The sequence below is a fragment of the Panthera pardus genome, unplaced genomic scaffold (genome assembly GCF_024362965.1).
Source record: "Panthera pardus isolate Hobbes unplaced genomic scaffold, ASM2436296v1 HiC_scaffold_12, whole genome shotgun sequence".
In the NCBI taxonomy this organism is placed as follows: Eukaryota; Metazoa; Chordata; class Mammalia; order Carnivora; family Felidae; genus Panthera; species Panthera pardus.
Window position 1 is genome coordinate 112,320,121 of NW_026526677.1, and position 23,036 is coordinate 112,343,156.

General features: G+C 40.4%; 1 long non-coding RNA gene across 1 annotated transcript in view; it reads right to left on the reverse strand.

Annotated features, from left to right (window-relative positions):
• The window catches only part of LOC109258468 (uncharacterized), a 681,144-nt gene that overhangs the window by 622,756 nt on the left and 35,352 nt on the right, over positions 1–23,036 (reverse strand). Inside the window, exon 2 of the long non-coding RNA XR_008421334.1 lies at positions 18,968–19,043. This is a non-coding gene — a long non-coding RNA (uncharacterized LOC109258468). The remainder of the gene's footprint in view (positions 1–18,967; positions 19,044–23,036) is intronic.

Consider the following 23,036-nt stretch of genomic DNA (forward strand, 5'->3'; position numbering starts at 1 on the left):
AAGAGGGAATCAGTAGGGTCAACACAGCAACTGAAACTTGCATTAAAGAACAGAATAGTAAGTGTTTCGACTCTTAGCAAGAGAGATCACATCTGTAAGGAAAAACACAGATACACCTACAAGCTCTCTTTGGCTCCCTAGTATCTTGCAGCATCCAAAATTCACAAACATTAGTCACACTAAGTAACAAGAGAGTACATGTCAACAGATGGCTTGGCCTTCCACTCTCTTGAATCCTAACATATTTACCTTTAAGGATGTTAAGTAACAAGTAATTAAACAAGAATAGCTTAACGTCTTGTCAGTTGCTCTCACGGAGAGTTTACGGTCCTAATTAGGACTCTTGTCCATTAACTTTGCTAAATTAAAGCCTATTACCTATCAGTGCTCAGCGTGGGTGAGTCATGAGGGCTCCCTGACAAATCCTACCAACAAATCCGGTCCATTACAAAGAGATGGCACCAAATCAGGAAGTCAGTTGGCAGGAAAAGCACAGATTCAGCAGAAAATAAGTTGGGAGAAAAACTGCGCCAAGAGTTTTAAATAGGAGCTTTTTATTAGCACCAGCATTTTAGTTTTAATTTTGTCAAAGATCCAAGAATATATTCTGAGGATTACTGCCCCTTTACTTCATGAACATATGTGAGGAAATATATATAAATTTATCTCTGAAGGTTTAACTTAAGCCACTTTAAATCTATTCCTTTCCACAGAGAAGCATTATTAATTGAAGGAGGTGGAAAACAAATAGAAACAAAGTGATCCAGTGACATGGGGAGTGGACTTATGATACTAATCATTTATTTTGAATTATTTTTTGGAAAAACATTTTTAAAATGTAGATTCTTAATCCCTAATTAAATATATTTTTATTATAACCACATAAAAATCCTATAATACTTTCTACCAAAAAATATATTTATCTCAACATACATTCACAAAATGTGTCAAAGGTTATCTACATCCTAAATTTGAATACTCCCAAATTCCTTCCCAAAATTCCTATAGGACTTTATACTCCAAAGATTATTTGTGATAAGGCTCATTTCCATATACTTTTGCCAGATTTGGATATGACTTTTTTTCTCCAGTGCAATGGGTAAAATATGCCATGCCATTGTTATTTTTAGCTCTTTCTTAAATTCTCAATAGTCATTCTTATCAATTAATCTCTTTATTTATTCAAGAAGCACTTTGGGAAATCAACTTTAAAGCACAGCGGTTATTTTAAAGACATGTCTTATAATGGCAGGCAGTGAATAAGTTATTACTGAATAAATATATAAAAGACGTATGTTTTCCTTTGTAATGCTAAGGTGTTCACTTACATTTGATAACCATGAGAAAAACAATCCAACTTTCTACATGTTAAAATAACAATAATTTAGGAGGTGGGGGTGCCTGGGTGCCTTAGTCGGTTGAGAGTCTAACTCTTGATTTTGGCTCAGGTCATGATCTCCTAATTTGTGGGATTGAGTCCTGCATCAGACTCTGTGCTGACAACGCAGAACCTGCTTGGGATTCTCTCCTCTCTCTCTCTCTCAAAATAAATAAACTTAAGCAAATAAATAAAATCACTTATAAAAAAAAACTTTAGTTACCATGCAGTATTAAAAATAAAGCTGAACCTACTTCCTTCTTTAATAGTAACACAATATCTTTTGGTGAACTGCATCATGTTTCACTGACTACTAAGGCAATATTAGTAATTAGTTAATTACGAACATTAACTATGTTACTGATTAATTATCAGCTAATTACTGATTAATTAGTAATATGAGCTCAATGCTAACATAAATCTAATACAGGTCTCTATCGTACTTCCGGACAAGTTAACTCAGAATGGTGTATAATCCTGTAAGCATGCACACTCTATTACAAACACATGGTCATATACATAGTAAAAATTAAGTGAACGGGCATTACTGGTAATGGCTTCCCCTGTAGTCCTCTAATCTTTAATGTTCCTAAGAGGTATACTTAGAAATTTCTTTCCTTTTTTTTCCCCACTCGATTTCACTATCTCTGTTTCAATCCACCAAATGCCAACATGCTATTTTCCAAGGTAGATATAACACTTCCTTACAAAGCCTTCTCTACTCATGGGCTTTGAGTGGACCTTACTCTTCTTTGAATCCCTTCATCTTTTAACCACTATTGTTCTCATCACAAAATCTGTAACAGACACATATATACATCTGTCAATCACTCATATGTAAACTCATTTAAGAACAAAGATGGTCTTGGGGTGCCTGGGTGGCTCAGTCAGTTGGGCATCCGACTTCGGCCCAGGTCATGATCCCACCGTTCAAGGGTTCGTGCCCCGCAACGGGCTCTGTGCTGACAGCCCAGAGCCTGGAGCCTATTTCCAATTCTGTGTCTCCCTCTCACTCTGCCCCTCCCCTGCTTGCACTCTGTCTCCCAAAATAAATAAACATTAAAAAAAAAAAAAAAAAAGAACAAAGATGGTCTTATTCTATGTATAAGTTTCATAAAGTCAAGAAACAAGTTCTGTGTGTTTTAATCATTGTAGAATCACCTCAGCATTTAGCATGCCTCCAGATCCTTCTAACTTCCCAGAAATTCCTACTGAGTTACATTTTTTGAAAGTCCCTTTCAGTACTTAGCACAACAACTAAACTACTAGGTGGGCAAAAATGTGTATTTAAGCAGGTGGTCCTCTACCAGGGAGGTAAAGTATAACCCAGTGGGATCTGCATTGTGTGGTTTCAGTACGTGTGATTAATAATGCCACTGAAGATTCTCTTTATTCCTAGTGCTTATATTGCCTCATTTTGGAATCCATAACTTCAAGTTTTTTGAACTTGGTTCAGGGTTGCTAATAGCAAACAAACAAAAAGCCCGAAGAACATACTCATTTTGGGGACTAAATCATGAAACCATAATCACAAGGAGAATCTGCTTCTGTGCCATGAATGCAGGTGCAGTCCTGGTTCGATAAAAGCTCACAGCATCAGATTAAAGCAGATCACTAGCTCTTAGATGTGATATGCGTAAAATCTTTATTCCTGAACATGTGCAGCTTAAAAATGTTCCATAGTTTGAGTTTGACCTTCAAGTTAAATGTCTTCCTACTTTATGATGCAGGTACAGTTCTGAGCTCCCAGCTTCTTACAGTATTTGTTTAGTTGAAAGCAATTCATATCGAAAGAATGTGTTTAATACTACATTAAGATATAGTTGAAATGCATTGATTTGAGTGCCCAGTATTATTCATTTAAGAAACATTTACGTATCGTCTATTTTAGGTGCTGGCTGGTAAAGAAAATACAACAGCAAGGAAAAAGATACAAAGCGGGTGAGCTCATGACTTGCTTTTGCACCTGTCAGGGAATGGTCTCTTGTAAGAAGAGAAGACCTGGAATGCCAGAGCTGAAGCAAGCCGGTGGCACACTGTGAGCAGATCCATCAGGGGAAGGTCATATGATAAGACGGCCCTGGAGACCAATCTGCAGGGCAGGAAGGAAGGGAGAAAATCACAGAGACAGAATGAATAGGGTGGGGTAAGCGCAGGAAAGAAGGAAAGAAGGAAAGAAGAAGGGAGGGAGGAAGGGACGGAGGGAGGAAGGGACGGAGGGAGAAAACCACAAAGAGAGTAAGAATAGGGTGGGGTAAGGGCAAAAGAAACCAGACAGTAAGACACAAGAGCCATGTGATGACTGATGAAGAAGTGGGACTGGCAAGAACGTGACACAGTAAGGCCACCACTGCAGGAAGAGTGCAACAGGTGATGGGGAGGAGAGTGGGAGACAAAAAGACCAGAGCACAAACGGGACCCAGACCTCATAAGGGGTACATGGCTGGTGAGGATCTTTATTTCATTCTAAGTGATATACGAAGCCAATGGAAGATTCCAAACTGAAAAGCAGTATGTGCTAAGTTACAACTTCAAAGACCTCTCATACTTCTGTGTGGAGTATGTTCTGGGCTAGGGCAAAGATAGAAGCGAGGGGATAATTTTAGAAGATCATTAGAACTCCCAGGTTGAGAGATGAAGGCGGCTGAGTCAGAGGTGGCAGTAATGGGGGTGGTTAGAAGCGGTGAGATGCTGGGGCACCCGGGTGGCTCAGTCGGTTAAGCATCCAACTTCGGCTCAGGTCATGATCTCACGGTTCATGAGTTCGAGCCCCGTGTCGGCCTCTGTGCTGACAGCTCAGAGCCTGGAGCCTGCTTTGGATTCTGTGTCTCCTTCTCTCTCTGCCCCTCCCCTGCTTGTGCTCTGTCTCTATCAAAAATAAATAAATATTAAAAAAAATTTTTTTAAAAACAAACAGAAGTGGTGAGATGCTGGGGCATCTGGGTGTCTCGGTCAATTGAGCATCCAACTGTTGATTTTGGCTTGACCCCATGTCAGGCTCTACAGTGACAGCTCAGAGCTTGGAACCTGCTTCCAATTTTGTGTCTCCCTCTCTCTCTGCCCCTCCCCTGCTTGTGTTCTATCTCTGTCTCTCAAAAATAAACATTAAAATTGTTTTTTTAAACAAAGAAATGGTAAGACGCTGAATGTATCCAATTTTTTTTTTTTCTTGATGGTTTGAGTTTGGAGTGTGAATGAAAAACCCAAGTCAAGAACAGCTAAAAGGGTTGTGACTTGAGCCACTGCTAGAATGAGCCAGATGTTACTTAGGGAAGAGGTGAGGGAAGAAGGGTGTAGGGCCAGAATTAGGAGTAGATGAAAGTCATCAGCCTCGCTATGGTAGGGCCATCTTTGAATCTGGATAAGATCTCTTGGGAAGTGAGAGCAGACAGAGAAGACAGGATGTCCAAGGACTGGGTGTTGGACTATTACAGTATTTAGAGGCTGGCAAGATAAAAGAAGGGAGAAGAAAAGACAGAGTGGCCAATGAGAAGAGGAAAAAATCAGTTAATGAAAATGAGACAACAACTGATCAACTTTGTAAAATGCTATGGATGACTTGAGTAAGACCAGGATGGATTATTGGTGATTGGATTAAATAAGATGTCAGGGCGCCTGAGTGGCTCAGTTGGTTAAGCGTCCGACTTCGACTCAGGGCACGATCTCGCGATCTGTGAGTTCGAGCCCCGCGTCGGGCTCTGGGCTGATGGCTCGGAGCCTGGAGCCTGCTTCCGATTCTGTGTCTCCTCCCTCTCTCTCTGCCCCTCCCCTGTTCATGCTCTGTCTCTCTCTGTCTCAAAAATAAATAAACGTTAAAAAAAAAAAAAAAAAAAGAATCCCCACATCAGGCTCTCTAGCATTCAGCTACACGCCATGATCTGTTCAACTCCTCCACCAGATATTTTCTGTGCAAACAAGAACTGGTTTCCGTCATGTGCAACTATTAATCCGATGTATGCTGGCAAGCATTAGCTGTACTTGCCTGAAAGCCGTGGCAAATATCTAGGCCCTGAAAGGAATTCTATCATAAATTAATAAAGCATAGTTATGTGTTTTTGGTTTTTGGTTTTTTAGTTTTCTTAATCCAGTTAACTGGATATTCTTTTCAGCTAGATAATTTCCTAGCACAGTCGGTGTATAAACGTCTCTAAAGCTACAGTATTCCAAGGACATCAGGTGGCACATTCACAAATGTAACCATCACCGTCAGGTATGGAATGAGAGACTGCAGTAGCTAGGTCAAGAAAGAAACATTATTTCCCTCTGATGAGCTGTATCGTATACACCCCTCCTAGAGATCATACAAGGAAAGGCACCCGGGCGGAAATGTTAACTATTACTGTGTAAGATAATACTCCACAGAGGACTCCTGAAAACGGTATCACTTCTAGTTTAAAACTGAGAAATGGGGGGAACTTAAATCTGATTCAAAACCACAGGTGAAACATCAAGAGGAATAATAACAATTTCTTAAGACTGACTGATCTCCAGTGGGTCCACAATACCCTTTCCTTTACATGGAAGCGTAACTGGCTCACAGACCACACGTCTTGTACTGTTCAGGACAATCCAAAAACCCTAAGTTTTATCCCATCTCCCCATTTTTCCCCTGACACATCAAAAATTAAAAGAGTCTAAACATTGCTGTGTAAGTTATGTCAAACTATATCTCCAGAGACCCTCTGCAAACCAGAAGGACACAGAATTTCTATTATATTTGGACGTTCAATGTGTTTTCACATAAAGATACATTTTATTAGGGAGTCTGGGTGGTTCAGTCGGTTGACTGTCCCACTTCAGCTCAGGTCATGATGTCACGGTTGGTGAGTTCGAGCCCCACGTCAGGCTCTGTGCTGACATGTCAAGCCTTCCTGGGATTCTCTCTCTCCCCCCTTCTCTGCCCCTCCCCCACTTGTGCACGCGCACGCATTCTCTCTCTCTCAAAAATATGTTTTTTTTTTTAAAAGAGACACATTTTATTTAAAAGCGCATAGGCACGCATCTACTCCCGTACTCAATAGTGGTGCTGTCATCTGTCCACAGTAGACAGAAGTCACTGGTCTTCAGTCATAGTTTTTTAAAACCATCTCCAACCAGTATCTGTTTTCACGCTTCTCCTAAAGGACGATGCTGGCTTTTTTGTTCTCATCGTTTAAAAATGCTTTCCACTGATCCGCCAATCAATTTGTCTGTCGCTATCTAATTACAAAAATGCTTATTCCCACACAAAGGATATCTTCACTTGAAGTGTAGTAAGAGAATATTAACTTGACTTTGATGATTTTCTTTCATCCTTTCTGAGCACAATTCCTGACACAAAACGACAGAAGTGGCCCGAGCACGTAACTGGATGGCAGCGTGGGTGCAGTCCTCCACCTGTGACTCCCCCATGGCTAGTGCTTTGGGGACAACCAGTTCTGCGCCAAAGATTATCCCTCTCAGAGCAGCATCTCACAGTCCAAAATGAAGACATTCCTTTCTCCATCCCATTCTGCCCCATTAAAGTTCTGCTTTCAAATGACTCTTCAAAATCAAAGTAGTAATTGGCCATCCTACCTAAGTAAGTCCTTTTCCTGGGCCAGGCACCCCTCTAACTATTTTCCAGGAGCCATCTCCTTTAAGAGTTGAACGGAGGTGTCCTAAGCAGACTAGTTCTCTGACAGGATCCTACCTCTGCCTTTCCTCCCTTAGGAGTCCCCACACCGGTCGTCAGGTCCTCCGGCATTCAGGGAAATACCATGATCTCTTCAATGCTCTTCCACTAAAGAGCTTGCATTTTGTATGCAAAGCAGAATTGGTTTCTGTTATTTGCAACCACTAATCCTATGCATACTGGCGATCCTTACTTGGGGTTACCAAAGAATCGTGGCAACTATCCCACCCCGAAAGGAATTCTTTCATAAATTAAAAATTAAGCATAAATAAACTTAAAACCACCCATGAGCAAGGTATTATCATTCCCAATTTACACACAAGGACTCTGTGTTCTACCTAGTTCACGAAACTGAATGCAGGGTAAAAACACTCTGCGATGGTGTTTTCAATGTGCAGTATTTCTAATTCTATTGGTAGATTTAAAAGTTCTGGAAATAAAGATGCCACATGAATGCATATGCTCGGCTTTTTTTCATTTAAAACAAACAAGACTTAAAAATAAAATTTTCTGCTAAGACTACTTCTTTACAGAAATGGCAATTTGAGCATTTCTCTGAACCATTCCTAAGAAAAAAAACACTGCTTCCATTTTTTGTTAATTTTCCAAACTTTTGTGGCCAAACGGTCTCCGAGTGTTGAAGCACCACAACGCCACGTTCAGATCCAGCTGCCCTTGCAAAGCTCTTCCCGCACAAGGTTTATGAAGTTTGCAAATAGGCTGATATAAAGCGAAAACTGACTTTCTACCAGGCATTTCTCTTTCAACAAGGTCACCTTTCTTTAATTCTCTGATGATGAAGCCTAGGCAAGCTCTACCTGGACAGGCCCACTCAAACGGCAGACCCGACAGGATGCCGTAAAATGCAGCCTGGCAGGGTTGCCCCATCTTCTCTCAGTTCTGGGCACCTACCTGACCCCCTACCCGCCACACCCCCTGCCTACCTACCAGACACCCTCACAGAGAAAACCCACAAGGAAGCAGGTCGGGAGGAAACCACTATGGTCCCTGATCATTTGATCTATTTTGTATTAACCTAAGCAGGAATTTATTTTCTACTCCTCTGCTAAAACCTTTATCAGCAAAACAGTGTCTACATTTCTCATGTACGTTTGGTTCTGGCCACGGCTGATCTGATTTCAGCTATTCCCACGACACAGCCTCGTTCTGACTGCAAAAATCTGGAAGATTAAATTATTATTTTCTCTGAAGTTACATCTGCTCAGCACAAAACAGAATCAGCTACTTCCCATGATCAGTTTACACAAATAATTTAAATAAACAAGACCTAAATATGGGTATTTTGTGTGCGTAGCTTTCTCCATGATTCTCTAAATTGAAATGTTGTGTGACAGAGAATCAATTAAAACACAAGGGCTCACTTCTCCCCTCTGGGTGTGCTAACCTGAGCAGGGAGCTGTGTAGGTGAACACAAAACCAGCCACCGTGGGCATGAACCTCCGTGACGACAAACTGCTGAGACATGTTCGCAGTCATGTGGTCGGGTGGATGGCTACCGGACCGGACAGGGATTCTCAGGGCGCAGATACAGGGGGAGAAGGCTCTCCCTACTTCATTAAATGGCACACGCTTGAAGCGGTTCAAAAGGAGAAACAGAAAAGGAGAGACCTTTTCTAAAACTGCAATGTAACAATGAAAGGCTCGTTGTTAAGGCAACAGTCAACAAACAGAGATCACTGGTAGCAATGATCTTGCCCTACACAGACAGCTTAGATGCTGAATTAAAAAAGAATTCAGCTTGGATACTTTCAGGGGAGTAAACGGATCTGGAATTGAAAAGATTTCTTAATGCTAGACTTACGAGTTTCCAAAAAGTTATTCGTTATCTTCATTTGCGGCTTTTCAGAGTCACATCATCACGTCAGGGTTAAATGCTTGTGTAGTGACTGCTTATTCTCTAGGAATGCATGTTTGTTATTTTTCCCCTTTCCCCAGGTAAGGGTTCCGTAAAAAGAAACATATGAAATCATTATACCTCAAAGGTCTAAATAACCGGAGGCAGTTTGTTTGGTTCTGTGACTTGGTGGTAGAAAGAAGACCTTTAAGAAATAGTCCTTTTTTTAATGTAAAAATATATATACAGAAATTTTTATTTTTGTATTTTAACATAATTATCAAGTTGACTAACATATAGTGGGTACAGTGGGCTCTTGGTTTTGGGGGGTAGATTCCCGTGGTTCATCATTTCCATACAACACCCAGCGCTTGTCCCAACAAGTGCCCTCCTCAATGCCCATCCCCCACTTTTCCCCCTCCCCCACCCCTATCAACCCTCCCTGCGTTCTCTGTATTTAAGAGTCTCTTAAGGTTTGCCTCCCTCCCTCTCTGTGTGTAACTATTTTTTCCTCTTCCCCTCAGTCTTCTGAGTCTTGCACATACGAGTGAAAACATAAGAAACAGTCCTTTAATAGATGCCTGCATTTAATTTTATGAGAAACCACCTTACAAAGTTGGAATCATCTAAAACGGATGTGTAATTAAAAACAGTCAATTTGTATCTTGCTAATATTTGCAACATCCCCTTAACTGTCAGAACAGTCTTCCCCTCTCATAAAGTCCCTTTCCTCCTCTCTACATCCTTTCCCTACGCATACGAAGAGCTCCCCCCCATTTTTGAATTAAGTAAAATAAGCTTCATCTCCTTAATCCCATCACAAAATCTTTTATTTAAGAACCCCTGCTTTCTTAAGTGAACCACTATTAAAACTGACCAGCAATATTACCGCATAAACTGAATTTGAGAGGGGAGGTGGGGTAATGTTTTATGCCGGTTTTCAGTTGCTCCTGAGAGCCTGTGGGCAGACCTGTGTGTGAAGGCCACTGAACAGAGACACCAAGCACCCCGACCTGATCAGAACGACTGTGCGCGATCACCCATCTCCCGCGACATCTATGTGTGTCTCTGTATCGCAGTTAGGCAACGGAAAATCCACTCTGTGAGACTCTAGCTGTAAATCAGCGTCAGGAGCTAAGTGGCCACAAATGTAACCATTTCTATGTAAGGGGTTGCCACATACCAACAGACGGGCAGAGTCAGAGAACGAATTCCTCGCTGTGATTCTCACCCCCACTTTCTCTCATCAGTCTTCATAGTCTACACGAATACATCTGGAGGAATAAATATATCTCAATGGTTCTATAAAATTAAAAACATCTTCTGTATTTCTTCTTTCTCTTTAAACCACTTTCAGAAAATAAAAGTCAGGTAAGCCCCTTAGCAAAGTTTCACTTAGGATAATGATTCCTTAATATGAAAAAGGAATGCTCACAACAATTTGTGCACTGGTCACCTGATACCACTGTACTAAAGCTATTATGCTTTTTTGGCTTAGTAAATAAAAGTAAGCGTAAAGTTTATGAATTAGAAAACACTGTTGAGACTGTGAAATCTAATTGACCAATCAAATCTTCTCTCTACCTCTTAATCCCCACACAATTATCTCCTCCTTCTTTCCCACCACACACACACACACACACACACACACACTCACTCACTCACTCACTGGCACATTTAATTCTCTTGCTTTGATTCTGTCTTTCTACCTGGTACTTCTGAGCCATGTTCCAGTACAGACAATCCTTCTCTATTTACAGTATCATTCTCTTGGTTCCATTAACACAGGTTAGAGTTGTCCAAAGGGAAAATAGCTATCGAGGATCAACACAGTAGATTGGGAAGAGTATATCATGAATTCCTGGCTCTGCATTTTCACTTTACAACCGTGGGAATATGAAATAAAAAAATGTGGATTTTCTTTTTGTCTATAAAGTGAAGCTAAAATTAATTCTCTGCCTATCTTATACAAATAGTGGTAATAACAAATGACATAATTTCCCTGTGACTATCAACGTGCTACTAAATTTTTAGTTGTAATTCAAATTTTGAAAGGTGGTGTAATAATGGAGGCAACCTGACTTTTAATTCCTAAACTTTGTGTGTGTGTGTGTGTGTGCTGTGTAAACAAAAGCAATTCAAATATTGTTATCACCCACAGTGCACGCATCCAGTGTAACTGAGACAGAGTTTACTGTGATAATGTAACGTAATGGCGGATATAAAAGCCCAAAAGCAAGAGAGGAAGCTCACGAGATCGCAGCAGAGAAGAGAATCAGGTAGAAGTTGCCTTCGGCAAGGGAAAGTGTGGCAAGTTTGTGGTTTTAAAAGAAACACTAAGTAGAGTTGATACCCAGAAGCTGAAGGTGCCATGCTGAGTTGCCATCGTCAAAACCCAAAATGTTTATTCTTTATAAGATACTGCGATAAAAATGAAAAGGTAGTTCAGAGATGGAGAGAAAATTTTCTCTCTCTTACATACTTATAAACTTCTAAGCTCTCTCTTGCTCTCTCTTTATATATACATACTTATACCAAAAGATTTAATCCACCATATTAATAAATTATTCACAAGAAGACAAGCAACCTAATGAAAGACGAAGAAAGATTTCAACAGTATTTCATTAAAGATATATTAATGTCCGATAAACACATAAAAACTGGTTGACATCATAGGTCAATGGGAAAATGAAAATTAAGATCACAATGTGATACTAATACATACTATTTAATTTAATACATTTAATACTATTAAAATGGCTGAAACTTAAAAGTGTGACAGTAACAGGTGTTGATATGGACATGAAGTCATGGTGATTTTTTTTTTTTAACTTTGGAAAAAATGTAAAATCTTTCAATCACACTGGAAAAAAGGTCGGCAGTTTCTTATGAAGAAAAAAAAACACTTGCTATATAATTTGGGAATTTCACTCTTAATTGTTAACCAAAAGAAATGAAGATACATACGAATATCCATAGGACTTTTATCCTTAATAATTAAACACCGGAAATAACCCAAATATCCATCAACACGTAAGCAGATAAACAAATTAGAATATTTCCATACAATGAAATACTGCTAAGTTATTAACGGGGAGGGGACCCACTAACACCTGCTACATTTTTAATGAATCTCAAAAATATCATTTTCACTAAAAAAAGGCAGCCTCAAATAATTATACAGCATATTATTCCATTTACATAAAATTCTAGAAATGGCAAAACTGATTGATAAACGGCCAGAAGCAGATTAGTAGTGGTCACCTGGGGCAGAAAACAACTCAAGGGGAAAAGGGAATTTGGGGGGTAATGATCTAAATGTTCTGTATCTTGTTTGTGGTGGTCCTTATCAAGTATATAAATTCAACAGAACAAATCAAAATATAAATTTTAAATGTATGTATTTTATAGCTAGTAAATTAAAAACCTCTATAAAGTTGATTTATAGAATCTTTCTTTTGAAAGAATCTGTGTTACGATTTTGTTTGCTAAAAGTTTAGAACCCAAGCCAAAGACATTTACCCCCCAAAAATAAGACATTCTATAATGCTAAAAACCACAATTTGCATAAAGGCCCAACAATTAGCAATATCTATGAACCAAAATACAACTTTTTAAGAGCAGAAATTGCAAGAGGTGCAAGGAAAAATATCTAGAATGGCACCAATAGTTATGGTCAACATGCCACTCCGTCCATGACATGGCATGCAGACACCGCAAAAACATGCAGAAGTCCTAAAGCATACAATAAGCGGAAGAGATATTATGAACATCTATCAAACTTTGCATCCTTATGATAAAGTATACATTTCAAATCCATACTAAATATTTTAAAAATTTAACATTTGGATTATGAAAAGCCTCCTAACTATCATAAATTAAACATTATAGGAATTTCATTCAAAGAGAGAAACAAAAACCCAAGACACCATCTTTCCTAGAAATTTACACGCGTATATATGCTATCCATGTGTGTGTATTAGCTTCAGTTAATGAAGGGATAAAAAGTTAGATGCAGCCTTGCTAGAAAATGATAAAGATAATACATAAATCATAATCTACAGAATACAATGAAAGCAGTGATATACAAGATTCATAATTTTAAATTCATGATTTTAAATACTCAAATCAAGAGAAATTAGGAATAAAAATTAAAAAACCAGTTACATCTTTTTGAATAAGAAAGCAAGCATGAAATAAAAAATAAAGATAAAATAGAAAAGTAATAGAGCAGATGAGTTAGAAACAAAAAAAATCCAGCCAAGTAATTACACCACAAAGTTGTTTCCTCTAAAAAGTCCCTGAAAAAGATAAATAGGTAGCAACTTCGTAAAAATCAATGGAAAAGAGTCAACTGTCAGAAACAACAATGACAAGGAAAATAACCCTGAAACAGAAGATTTAAAAGTCCATGTTGTGGGGCACCTGGGTGGTCAGTGGGTTGAGCACCTGACTGTTCATTTCACTCCAGGTCATCATCCCACAGTCATGAGACTGAGCCCCGTGTCAGGCTCTGCACTGAGCAGGGGGCCTGCTTAAAAATCAATCTCTCTCTCTCCCTCTCACTCTCCCCCTCTACCCTGCCCCCCCTCAAAAATATAAATAATAAATAATAAAAACAGTATGATTACCGTAGTCAAAGGACACTGAACAAATTCAACGCCCATTCCCGAGTAAAAATAAAAACAGATTTCCTTAATGCAGACACAGACAGAACTTCTGCTAAAATCAGGAGTGAGACAAAGATGTCTCGTAAGCTGCCATTTTGTAGACGTTTCATGAGAGACTTTAGCGAAGGCAATCGGTCCAGAGAAAACAGAGCATTTCTACCGGAAAGGAAGTGAAGAGGCCAGCTAGGTGTGCATGCTGGTGTCACGATCCTGTACCTGGAAATCCCAACACATTTATCAGACACAAGAAACCAATGTCCATTCTAATTGTTAGCAAGTTCATGACTTTGAGAGAAGCTGTTTCTCTGTAACAACCATCAGCAGTCTTCATTTTGCTCTAGAAGTCACAAAGATTACGCCCGAATCTTCTTTAACCTGACAGCTTGAGAATTTGACCAAAAACTAAAACAAAAACAACAAACTTCACCATTCCCCCAAATCTGTTCTTCTGTAAGGATGCCTAAATCTTTCAAACAGTCCTTAAATGGTTATCAGTCTTGTCTTTTTTTTTTTTCCTTTTTGATGGAATATTTTGTCAAGACCCTTGTTAAAATACTGCCAGCCAACTAGGACAGCATGTAGCAAGTATGTTGCTCAGGACGAACTAAGAGCAAGCCGACTGCTCTCCTGAGTGTGAAGATAAAGAGAGAATTGATACCTCAAATTGTGATGCTGTGAAGGATGACAGGTGATGTTCTAACAAGTACACGGGGATGACAGGTCTATGATGAGTTTGAATGTTTGCACAAGGGTCTCTGTCCCCGCACAGTAGTCTGCACTGTGTACGCTGGTTAGGGAGGCCTTTGACACCCCTCCCTGACCGTGGGTGGTAGAGCATCACAGGCAAAAGGACGCAGGGAGGTGTATCTTGTACTGACACAAACAGGTGACCCTAAGCAACTTTCATTTATCTGAGCCACAGTTTTCTTACCCATAAAAACGGAAACCAGTAAACTTCAAAGCATTTGTGAAATACAAAGTTCATATGAAAAATTAGAAAAATAGGCTGCCAGTTGCCTAAGATCACTGGTTTTCATGTATTTAACAAATGTGTACTGTAGGTGGGCCAAACGTTATCACCAATACAAAGGGAGCATCCCTGAGGGCCTTCCCGTGGGAGGCACTGGACATCTCCCTGTCCTGTCCATGCAAGGACAATCAGAGCCGGGAACAGAGCCGACCACCAGGGCTAAGAGGCGGGTGCCCATGCCCGCGCTGGAACCACCGAGGAGTCGTGAAAAGGAGCACCGGACTTCTTTGTATGTCTTTTTTAAAACTACGGGATAACTCAAATATTGACCAATAATAGACAATAAGAAAATAAGCATTAACGCACTGGCCATTCATCTATAATAAACCACAACATTTTGCTATGTTTGACTCATATTTTTTTTAAGAAACAAATAGTAGGTACAGGTGAAACCCCTCTGAATTTTTCCTAAATTCTATCCATCACCATGTTTCCTACAAGTAACCCCCCATCGCTATCTGTTACTTGTTCCGTAAACCACTGTACAGGGTGACCTGTGTTTTGTGACCTTACCTAAGTGAACTCACTTCGCGCATTCTTTAGCAATTCCAGTTTTTTCTACTTTATATTGTTATGTCTATCCACTTGACACGAGGCAGTTATCTACCCATTTTTCCGTATTTCCCCATCATCTTGTGGAGCGTGTAAGTGCATCCAGCATGTACCGACTGGAAACAACGGCAAGGTGGATATCCACGTGCAAGCTCCCTCTAGGACATGGGTCACAATCTCCGAGCCCGTCACTGTCCTAACCCTTCACAGGCCTGACGCAACCCTCTTCCCTCCACCCTGCAGGTGTGCAGTCAGGGCTCCAGGCTCCCAGCCAGCTGGCTCTCTCCTTCATTTCTACCAACGCAAGGACATGGTGGAAAATCTGAAAGGGGGAGAGAGGAGGCAGGAAGGGAACCTTTCCTGCTCTGAGGTGAGTCCTCTCAGCAGTGGAGGGTGCGAGCAGGACCTAGTCATTAACCTCTGCCCGTCTCCCGGCTGTGGGTGTGGGTGAGGGTGAGAGCAGGACCTGGTCACTAACCTGTGCCCATCCCCCGGCTGTCGCCAGAAGCACCTGCTGTCCAGGAGCAGCTGCTTTGTCCCGCCCGTCACGCTCAGAACACCAGTGACGCCATAACCTCTACCATAAATCCACAAAGAAAACATCTACTTTGGACGCAGGTCACTCCACAGACACAGACACACATGGCACATGTCCCTTCCTCACTAGTTGCTGCCGTTCTCAATGTTGAGCCTTATTAAGGAAGAAGTAAATTATTTGATGAAGGGAATACTCGAGATGGAAAATTACAGGCTTCAAAGAGTTGAGTTCAGTGAATGAGCTGAAAATTCAATACATCAATTTATGGAAATTTCCTTTTCTATTCATTGCCTGAGTGCTAATGAAATGCAACAATGAATATTTTTATTTATTTATGTACCTAATACTTCACACCCCTTGAAAGTATTTCAGAATATTTGGAATATGACAGCCACATTAATTAAAATGGTAAAGAACATTTTCTGCATGCTGATACTTTAAAAGGACTTCACATCATGAAATGTGTGTTATTAGCTTTGCAATGGAAAGAATCAGAATTAAATTATTATTTAAGAAAAATGATTGCTGGACCAAACAGTGCTACTTAGTTTTCTTGAAAAGTAGGCCAATAACAGAACACGAAGTTTAGAGATGAGTACATTGAAGTAAAAGACAAAATGTCCTTAAAAAATCACGCTTCTAATAGATTTGTTACGGCTTTCCGACTACACCGCGACTGCCGAAGACTGAGCTGATTTCTGGGGCACAACTGTCTACAGCTCAGCGTGTCCCCCGGGGGCAGGGTCCCACGTACCTGGCAGTGGCAGAGTGTAGGCTCACAACGGTACGAGGGGCTCAACAGAAGTCTAGTGAGAATGACATACCTCCCAAGAGGACAGAGCTGCTCAGAGGTTTGCATCTTTGGAGGGAGATGAAGGGCCAAGAGGGAGATGATGCGAGTTAAGCGGCCCAGCAGAAGACGCCGTTCTGCTATCTCAGCAGACATGCTCTTTTACACGCTGGCTCTTTAAGCATCTCGCATAAAGTGTTCACAGTTTTGTGACCTGACCACGGCCCTGTCTGGGGTCTGCCTCTGGTTCCCATGTCTGTTTCCTAAAGGAATAGTTGTTTGTAGACATGTAGGGTTTGGGTTATGGTGAAATCAGATTAGGTGGTGGGGGTGGAGGGTGGAAGAAGGAGACAACCTCAGTGGGGAGCGTGTTAATCCCTGTTAGTTTTCTCCTGATGAGTGAACACGGGCTTGGCTGAACGCACACTCCCCAGGGAGCTCGTCAAGAGTAACAGGTCAAAGCACATCCACTTAGGGCATCAAATTACAGACGTGGAAGACTTGAGACAGAAGAATCAAAATTAAACATTCGCAGAGTCTGTCCTTTTTCACAAACATTGTCTCTTCAGGACCATCTGCTCCACGTGGAACAGAAGGAACACCAGTGAAAGGAAGAGAGCAGAGGAGAAAACGCTTTGAGTTACAAGCGTCCTGGGTTCTCACTCCACTTCTCCTCTCCAGCGTCAGGGGCTTTGCAACAGCTCACCTCCTGGAGCCAGCTTCCCGAATGTGAAATACAAAGCAGCCAGAGGAGGTGGTTTCTAAGGTTCTGTGCTCTGACGTGATGACACGATCGGCACCCAGGTATTTCTCTGTGTCTGACACAGGAAATTTGATGAAACGCACCTATTGTATGCTCTGGCTGGGAAAGGATATGTCACAACCACACAGGGAAAATTTAGCTGCAACACAACAGGCGAGCCACCACTGAGCATCCCGGACCTGGCCACATTTTTCTACCCACCTCACGGACCTCAAGGACGTTTTAGTTAAGTTCCTAACTTCCTTCCTAGTCAGTGTAGGGGAAGAAACAGAGAGGCCTAATATTTTATTTAAACCCTACTCAACCTAATGCAAGGTGGTATTTGGGTTTTCCCTTATCACATGTCCTTTCTTTCAGTACAAACTCATGAAATTTTAGAAAAAGTATTGCAGTGGTGATTTATTTCACATTAGATCCTAATATCCTAAGCTTAACATTTTAGATGATTTACGAATGTAACCAAATGATGTGAGAAAATGAAGAAGAGATTGATGGTTTGAAAATTTCAATGTTAAAACTGTTTCAATGAAATATTCTCTCCTGAAAAATCTCTCCTATGCAGACTCAAAAGCAGAAGCTCATCAGAACAGATTATACTCAAATCGAGGTTTTAATAGGAAATCATCACTATCCTTCAAATTAATTTCTAAAATATGTTTTTGAAATGCTTTTCATGCTCTCTAAATTTCATGATAATTTCATTACTGTAATCTTTCTTTGCTAATTAATGATTGCAAATTCTTTCGGGCGATTAGCAGTTCTTTTTAAGAATTCTGGCTAACTAAGGGCGCCTGGGTGGCTCAGTCGGTTAAGCGTCCGACTTCAGCTCAGGTCACGATCTCAGGGTCCATGAGTTCGAGCCCCGCGTTGGGCTCTGGGCTGATGGCTCAGAGCCTGGAGCCTGCTTCCGATTCTGTGTCTCCCTCTCTCTCTGCCCCTCCCCCGTTCATGCTCTGTCTCTGTCTCAAAAATAAACGTTAAAAAATATATATATATAAAAAAAAGAATTCTGGCTAACTAAATTGCTTCTGAAAATATGGCTCTGTTGTTGTGACTAGTACACAAAGCACTAGTGGAAAGTAGGGAGAATGCCTATTGCACGATCACAAAAGTGAGAGTTAAAATCACCTAACGAGGCTTTTTTCCCCTAGCTGGTGCAAGAGGGATTTCTAACACTAACCTAATATCTCAACTTTGTTCTTGATGATGACCTGGCTACATTTTGAAAAGAGATCATGAAGCTTAGCTCAAGATGACAATTTAAAACATTTGGCTACAGAAATGTCTTGCACATAACAAGTAACAATTTTTTAATAAGCTCTCGTGTATCCATCCAAGATTATCAACATCATTCCTTCCTCATTTCATCAGGATGTTTCTTGAAATATGAAACTTCATATTTAGATCCTTATGAGGAAAAGAATCAACAGGATTTTGAAAGAAAGGCACAACATTTCTCTCACAGGTGCTCAGGTTTAGGAAATCGATGCAGCAAGTACCAAGCTGTGGAAGGTACATGGTCCTCAAAACCCAGTGGCCCTGGGTTAGGACAGTGACGTGACAGTACTGGGGCCTATGTGACTCTGATGACCTCTCAGTGTTTTTACCTACACAATGAAGTAAGATCAGGCACCCTACTGACCTCACGAAGTGTCATGAAGATAAGCAGACTTCACGGCATCACAGCAATAGTGTTCACCATCGTGCTTAGCAAAGGACATTGTACTTGTTCACTTACCTGCTTCCCCACTAGGCTGAAAGCTTCTCCAGGCCAGGGATTATGTCTGAAGCGTCTTCATATCCGAACACGTTGCCTGAAACAGAGTTGGTTTCATCAACAGTTAAATGGATAAATACTTTAACCAATTGGGCTCTAGACAGCAGGCGAGTGAAACTTTCAAAGAATCGCAAATGATCCCCCAGGTAAAAGTCACCACTACGGAAGCCTGGACGCTGGGTGGTAGGCCAGCCTTCCTCACTTGTGACATTAATGAACCCAAAGTGGAGACCAGCAAGACAATCACCTGCAGGAAGTGACTGATGGAAGACTTAGAACTTAAAGTATTTTTCATCCAAATTTTAAAAACAGAAGTTTTCTGACATTTACTATTGTGACTGAAACGTGAATCATCTCTTTGTATTTGAAGCACACCCATGCCACAATTTCAGGAAGGGTGGCCATTCCTGGAGGGATGGGTGCCCCACACTTGCACTCATTTTCAGCATAGTGCTACACACTGCAAGCTATTACGGATTTATGCAATCTTGTATCAGGTTTCATGAAGTCAATCCTCAAACAATGGACAATTAGCTTTAAAATAATTTTTTAAAGAAACTACACATTAAAAATAATTCCTGGGGTGCCAGGGTGGCTCAGTCGGTTGAGCGTCCAACTCTTGATTTCGGTTCAGGCCATGGTCCCAGGCTCCCGGGACCCTACGTTGGGCTCCAAGCTAAGTGTGGAACCTGCTTGGGATTCACTGTCTGTCTGTGTCTCGCTCGCGCGTGCTCTCTCTCTCTCTCTCTCTCGCTCTCTCTCTCTCACTCCCCCCCTTCCCGGCTCACACATGAACATTCTCTATCCTTTTCTCTAAAATAAAAAAATAAAAAAATTTAAAAAATAAATAAAAAGACTAATTCCTAATAATGCAAATGAAAGCAGGTAAGAGTTCATGCTTCTTTCTGTCCTAAAGTGAGTTTGTCAGCTCACATTATGAAAACATTAAGTGTCTAAACACTCTATAAAGAAAGTAAATAAAAATGTTCTGATATAGGGCACTATTAGAAACAGAAATCTACACTCACTAGTATTATTTACCATTAATATATAAAACTTACTAATTTAAAAATATTGTTTATTTCATATATTTTTATTGATATTTTATATACTTATATTTATTGGTCCAATAGAATTCTTAGAGCAGTGGTACTAACATAATTTAAAAATAAATATGTTAGAACTGTGTATGAACGTGTTTTTTACTGACAGAGTTAGAAACGTTTAGACCTCTGAGAGAAAAGTGATAGTAACAGCCAACATTTACTGGGCATAATGTATGACAGTATAGTTTCCCCCATTACCTTACTCCCCACAAATCTCTGTAAATATTATCGCTTTTTTAAGTGTGTAAATCTAATATATCATAATCACACATCTACCTGTTACATAAGTTATGAATTACAATAATGAAAGTAACATTTGTGAACTTACAACCTTAGAAAAAGAATCCTACAGATAGCCTTGAATCCACCATTGTGGTCCTCCTGGGCCCCAAACCCCAGATGGTCTGTATCATGAAACTCAGTGTTGATCATTACTACGCAATCTTTGAAACACAAATGTATCTTTAAATACTGTGTTTACTTGGGTACCCTCCCATGCTGGGTGCAGTCTTCTGTGACCTGCTTTTCACTTAAGATGATGTTCCCACAATTATTTCATATACGCATCTCATTTACTTGTCTACCAAGGGATTTTTTCCTTTTTGGTTCTATTTCCATTATTTTTATTACATTCAGTACTGCTATGAACATTTCTGCATATTTCTAGTACATAAATATGACAGTAAATTTAAGGTATATTTCTCTTTTGTGTGTTGTTTTTACTGTTATTTATTTATTTTGAGAGAGTAAGAGAGTGAGAGGGCATGTGCACAAGCAGGGGAGAGGCAGAGAGAGAGAATCCCAAGCAGACTCCACGCTGTCAGCACAAAGCCCAACGTGGGGATCGATCTCACAAGGTGTGAGGTCATGACCTGAGTCAAAATCAAGAGTTGGATGCTTAACCAACTGAGCCACCCATGCACTCCTTTAAGGTATTTCTAATAAAGGAATGACCAGAGAGTAAGAATGTACGTGTTCAATTTTACAAAAAAACAAAGTATTCTGCAAACTGATTAGGCAAAGCTCCACACCGACTAACCAAGTAAGGTGTCTTCATTTTGCTGAGTGGTTTTTCACAATGGTCTTAATCTCATTTCTCTCAGTAGCAGTAAGTTTAGGATCTTTTCATTTATGTCTATTGGTGTACCTTAAGAATGTTATAGAAACTTCTTACCTCTTAACTCTCTAATTTCTATTACATCAGTAATTATTCCTAACACTGCTTTGTCTCTTTTTCTCCCCACCTGACTTGATTCATTTTAACAAATTTTGATTTTTTTCTTATGTAACATTGATTTCAATTTCACAGATTTCCGTCTTTATTAGGCTGTTAAAATTTCTTTGGGTTTATTATACTATGTTATTCTGATAAAAATGACTTAATTTGGGAGGCAGAAAAGATGACACATTTTACAATGACATTTGTATGAAACATCTAGAACAGGTGAATCCATTTCGACAGAAAATACATGGGCAGCTGCCTGAGACTGGATGCGGGGAGTTGGGGGGGGCGGGGGGAGGACGGAAACGAACTGGCCGAGAGGAACAGGTACAGGGCTCTTCCAGGAGTAACGACGGCGATGATGAACTGGACAGTGGCAGAGTCTCTGAACGCTATGATGCCGCGGAACTCTTCACTTTAAAAAGAATAATGTTTGGGGCACCTTGGCAGCCCAGTTGGTTGAGCGTTGGGCTCTTGATTTCAGCTCAGGTCATGATCTCACAGTTGTGAGATCAAGACCCATGTCGGGCTCTGTGCTGAGCACGGAGCCTGCCTAGGATTCTCTCTTTCTGCCCCTCCCCAACTTGTGCATTTCCCGTTTTGAGGGAATCTGTATTCTCCTAGCCTCAAACTACAGTCCCGTTATCTTCATATAATTTTCAAATTCTACTGAAGATGCCTAAGAAACACTTCTCAGCTATCTTCTTACATCCACGAGATTCATCTTTTGTAACCAGTTTCAAATGTATCAAACACAGTGTAGGTGTTCAATCATTTTGCCCTGAATTTATCAGGTCATAGAGATTCAGCAATGATTTTCCACTCTGAAAGCTAAATGTTGATTGTTTAGGCTTAGACATTAAAACACAAGACCCTTAAAAACAAAAGGAAAAGCACAATTTAAAAGTCCCTTCCTTGGGGCACCTGGGTGGCTCAGTTGGTTAAGCGTCCAACTCTTGATGTCAGCTCAGGTCATGATGTCACAGTTGTGAGATCAAGACCCACATCGGGCTCCGTGCTGAGCATGGAGCCTGCTTAGGATTCTCCCTCCCTCCTTCTCTGCCCGTCCCTCACGCACACCCTCACTTGTATTCAAAACCAAAATTTTAACTTTTTAAAACTCCCTTCCTTTACTTTTTCTTCCGTATGTGCATTTCACACAACATTTCATGTGAAATTTCACACAACATTTTTTTGGCAGCAGGGACCAAGAGCTTTCAGGATTCCTCACGAAAGTCGAACTCTGACTCTCACCACAGATGCTCTACCACCGACGTCCCATGTGACTGCGACCAATGACAGTCCGCCCCCAAGTCTGCCTTGGCATTTCCTCCTCCTGACTGCTGATTTCTGTAGTGCACCTTTTCTTAATCAGATCATTCACTTCAGTGGGATCAGTACAAACACACAGTAGGTAATTAAACAACTAAACACATTTTTTTCTCTAGAAGTTTCTGTAAGTACTCATGTTAGCTTTGGACATGGTTATGACTCCACCCTCTTTGCAGCTAACACTGATATCAGATTGCCCAATGAATGGGAGTATACAAATGCCGTATTAAGTCTACTCAGAATACACAAAAAAGAGCATCACGAACATGATTGTCTAAATATTTCAAATTCAATGTTAAGCAAATACTACCAAGTAGATAAGATCTATGCAAGAAAAATATTTCAATAAAAATTTTGGCAAAAATTGGTT